This window comes from Nicotiana attenuata, chromosome 8 (genome assembly GCF_001879085.1).
Source record: "Nicotiana attenuata strain UT chromosome 8, NIATTr2, whole genome shotgun sequence".
NCBI classification, from domain to species: Eukaryota; Viridiplantae; Streptophyta; class Magnoliopsida; order Solanales; family Solanaceae; genus Nicotiana; species Nicotiana attenuata.
The window spans coordinates 38,132,158-38,136,698 of record NC_031996.1 but is presented as its reverse complement, the minus strand read 5'-3'; the positions used below and the strand labels follow the sequence as shown (position 1 = coordinate 38,136,698).

Below are 4,541 nucleotides of genomic sequence, written 5' to 3'. Positions count from 1 at the left end.
TATTTGGCATCTGATATTTGCATTTATCACATTTGTTCTTTGCCTTGTACCATGAGGAAAAAAAAAAAAAGGGATTCAACAGATTGAAAATGACAAACTAAAAGGCTGGTGTTTGCATCAAATTCTAGCTCCAAAAGAATCCGAGATGATGACTCGAAATCTTTAAGATAAAAGTTAATCAATTGTTCACATTGAACATATGCCAAATAGAAACATAATGATGAATCTTTTAACATAAAAGGGCCTTCAACCGAGGAGATTTCAAATAGAAGAAACTAACAATTCTCAGAATGAAACTAATCATCTGACCAAGATAAAGCAGAACTCGGGATGGTTTTACAGGAACAGAACACCTTATTGCAGGGAACAGAAAACGTCCTGCAGGGAAGAATGTAAACCATACTACAAAATTGGCATGTGTTATTGAATGAACGAGGACGATTCCTATTTCTTCTTATTTGTTACAAATTCATCAGATGATTAGGACAGGACCAGATTCCTCTTTCTTGCATTGCCAAAATAATGATTTTCTGAGAAGCAAAATTATATGAACTCTTAAAGTACCAATTCACGAACCTAATGCTCTACAAAATTTATCTTACTTCTTTCTCTGTGGATGTTTTCTCTTGGACATTTTTGTTCGTGCCCTGGATTTGCATATTTTTTAGTTTCTCTGCGTTAGCCATCTCAAGAAGTGCTTGCCTTTGCATGGCCTCCATCAGCTCATCTTTTCTCCTTTCATCTCCCTTAAGCTGCATTTTCATTACTTCCTCTGCTTGCTGGTCTAAAGGCTTAAAATATTCATTTATAGCAACCTCCTGAAAATACTCAACCGTTCAATCAAGCAATTGATCAAGACCAGAAAATCTTCAATAACACAAGGCGCACGTTATATAAGTAGCAGCTATTGAAATCGACCCTACTTTGCATTAAGAACAATTAAGGTCCTCCTAACACTAAAACGCGACAAGTGGTTCTGATTCAACAGATATTCAAATATAAAGAACTGTTTAACTCATGAGCCTGTTGGCTTAGTTGCATGGCCCCTCCTTTTTTTCCCCCTAAACGCTCTTCCAGCTTCAAAGTATATATTCAAATCATATTACAGAGAGATTCTGTCCTAAAAACGATGTTTTCAAGCCCACACTAGGTCAGGCAGTTGAACCTGGAAACTCCCAGGCAGATTAACATCTGCTCCAATTTTGCCTGTAAAAATAACGCCTTCCATCTGTGAATATATTGAATCGCCCATCTGCAGAAAGTAAAGGGAAGGCTAGGAGTCCAGACTTTCCGAGAAGAGCGAATGTGTAGACAAAGGAGAAAAGCACTAGAAGGAGTATCTAGACAACCAGAAAAAGGAGATTGATTTGGAGAGGGAGGAAAAAAGAGAGCAAATGCAGTTTTTTTTTCTTTGTAAGTAAGTGGGAAGTGCAAGCTTTGTCTAAGGACTCATTTTTGGTATTGGCCGTTATTCAAAACTAAAAGAGACGCCAAAACAGTTAGGAGAAACACGAGTCTAGAAAGAAGTAGATTGATGTCAGTACTCAGTAGATCTCTTGACACTTTGCTACTGCAAACTGAAGCAGAAAAGGAAAGCAAGGCTTCCACATAACTACTCTCTCGGTCTGTCTCAAAAAATTTGACAGATTTTTTTCTCCCTCCAGCAATCCTAATATAACTTCTGTTGAGAAGTCAACAACAACAACAACAACAACTACCCAGTATAGTCCCACAAGGTGGGGTCTGGGGAGGGTAATACGTACACAGGCCTTACCCCTACCCGAAAGGGCAGAGAGGCTGTTTCCAATCGACCCTCGGCTCAGGAAAAGGAAAAGGAAAACAAAAACAAAAAACAAAAAGCAAAAGAGCATTAGTAACTCCAGCAGAGATCACATAAATAATTATCTAAACATAAACCATAAATAAATGGCATGCATATATATCGACCAGTAACTACCATAAGGGGACACAATACAATACACAGATCATCTATGGAGAGCCCTACCAAACCCCCCCCCCCCCCAGCCCCGGGACAGAAGTACGAAAAATTCTAGAAGCCCCTATCCTGCAACCTTGATACTAGACCTCCAGACTTTCCTATCAAGGGTCATCTCCTCGGAAATCCGCATTCTAGCCATGTCCTGCCTAATCACCTCTCCCCAATACCTTTTGGGCCTCCCTCTGCCTCGACTCGCGCCAACCACCGCCAGCCGCTCACAACTCCTCACCGGGGCATCGGGGCTTCTCCTCCGCACATGCCCGTACCACCTGAGCCTCGCTTCCCGCATCTTCTCATCTACTGGGGCCACCCCCACCTTCTCCCGAATAACTTCATTCCTAATCCTATCTAACCTGGTTAGCCCGCACATCCACCTGAGCATCCTCATCTCCTCAACCTCCATTCTCTGGACATGGGAGTTCTTCACCGGCCAGCACTCAGCCCCATACAACATGGCAGGTCTAACCACAGCTCTATAAAACTTCCCCTTGAGTTTCTGTGGCACTTTCTTATCACACAAGACTCCTGATGCAAGCCTCCATTTCGACCACCCCGCCCCTATACGGTGAGTAACATCCCCGTCGATCTCTCCGTCCCCCTGAATCACCGACCCAAGATATCTGAAACTGTCCCTCTTGGCGATGACCTGAGATCCAAGCTTGACGTCCCTGCCTACTTCGCTCGGCGCTAAACTTGCACTCCAGGTACTCTGTCTTAGCCCTGCTTAGTTTGAAACCCTTGGATTCGAGAGTCTGTCTCCAGACCTCCAACCTCTCGTTAACACCGACCCTCGTCTCGTCTATCAGGACTATGTCATCAGCAAATAGCATACACCATGGCACATCCCCTTGAATATGGCGTGTTATAGCATCCATCACCAAAGCAAATAAGAGAGGGCTAAGTGCAGATCCTTGATGAAGCCCCATTACCACCGGGAAATAGTCCGAGTCGCCACCCACCGTCCTAACCCTAGTCTTAGCTCCATCGTACATGTCCTTGATCACTCTGATGTAGGCTTCCGGCACGCTCTTCGCCTCCAGACACCTCCATAGCACCTCCCTTGGGACCTTGTCGTACGCCTTCTCCAAGTTGATAAACACCATGTGCAGGTCCTTCTTCTTATCCCTGAAGTGTTCCACCAATCTCCTGACAAGATGGATAGCTTCTATAGTGGAGCGGCCCGGCATGAAACCGAACTGGTTCACGGATATAGACGTCATCTCCCTCACCCTCGCCTCAACCACCCGCTCCCAGACTTTCATGGTGTGGCTTAGTAATTTGATACCCCTATAGTTGTTACAACACTGGATATCCCCTTTGTTCTTATACACGACACCACTGTACTCCACCTCCACTCCTCCGGCATCCTCTTAGTCCTGAAGATCACATTGAACAACATGGACAGCCACCCTACTCCTGACCTACCTATGCATTTCCAGAACTCCACCGGGATTTCGTCTGGCCCGGTCGCTCGACCCCTACTCATCCTACGCAAAGCCCCCACGACCTCATCCACCCTAATGCGCCTGCAGTACCCAAGGTCTCTATGACACTCTGAATTCCCCAACTCCCCTAGCTCTACGTCTCGATCCCCCTCCTCGTTAAGCAGGTCTCGTGCGTGCCTCCTCCGTTCCTAACCCCAAGGCCAAAGCCACCATGCACCTCACCATAACCACCAGCATCTGCCCCAATATGACCATTAAAATCCCCTCCAATAACTAACTTCTCAGATTGGGGAATACTACTCACCAACTCGTCTAAGCCCTCCCAAAAGCGCCTCTTAACCTCCTCGTCTAGGCCTGCTTGCGGCGCGTAAGCGCTGATGACATTGAGGACGCAACCACCAATAACCAACTTAATAGACATTAACCTATCGTTCACTCGCCTAACCTCCACCACGGACTCCCTAAGATCCCTATCCACCAAGATACCCACTCCATTCTTACCCCTCACGACCCCAGAATACCACAGCTTAAACCCGTCTACATTCCTCGCCTTCGACCCTTTCCACCTAGTCTCCTGCACACAAGCTATGCTGACCCTCCTTTTCTGAAGAATCTTCGCCAACTCAATGGACTTACCCGTCAGGGTGCCTATGTTCCACGACCTGATCCTCAATCTATGAGCGCCCGCTATCCCCTTCCCACCCTTGCCTCCCGCCCCACCCACAAAGCCGCTCCCTGCCCCCCTGCTCACCCCCACCACCACCCCGCCCCCCGAGGACATGACCTTACCCCACCATTCCCCGCCGCGGCCACTATCCCTCCAAACGACTATGGAAAACAGTGATGCACACACGGAGTTTAGCAGAATACGAAAAAGGGTGCTAGCTAGATAGCGATAGAGTAAACCACACACAGGATGCTAGCTAGAATATGTAAAAAGGTGTACAGAGTAAACAAGAGACCAGGAGGTACCAACTCCCGGTGAAAAAAAAACCTGGAAGTAAGCTTTGATGCGCCCGAGGTCAACTATTGCCAACTCTTGCACGTTCCGGCCGGTGTTGCTTCGCTCTTCACTTCCAAACGCCTCAAGCTCGCCT

The 4,541-nt window shown here is 46.6% G+C and overlaps 1 pseudogene; it reads right to left on the bottom strand.

Annotated features, from left to right (window-relative positions):
- LOC109231286 overlaps positions 317 to 4,541 on the bottom strand; it is a 5,698-nt pseudogene continuing 1,473 nt past the window's right edge.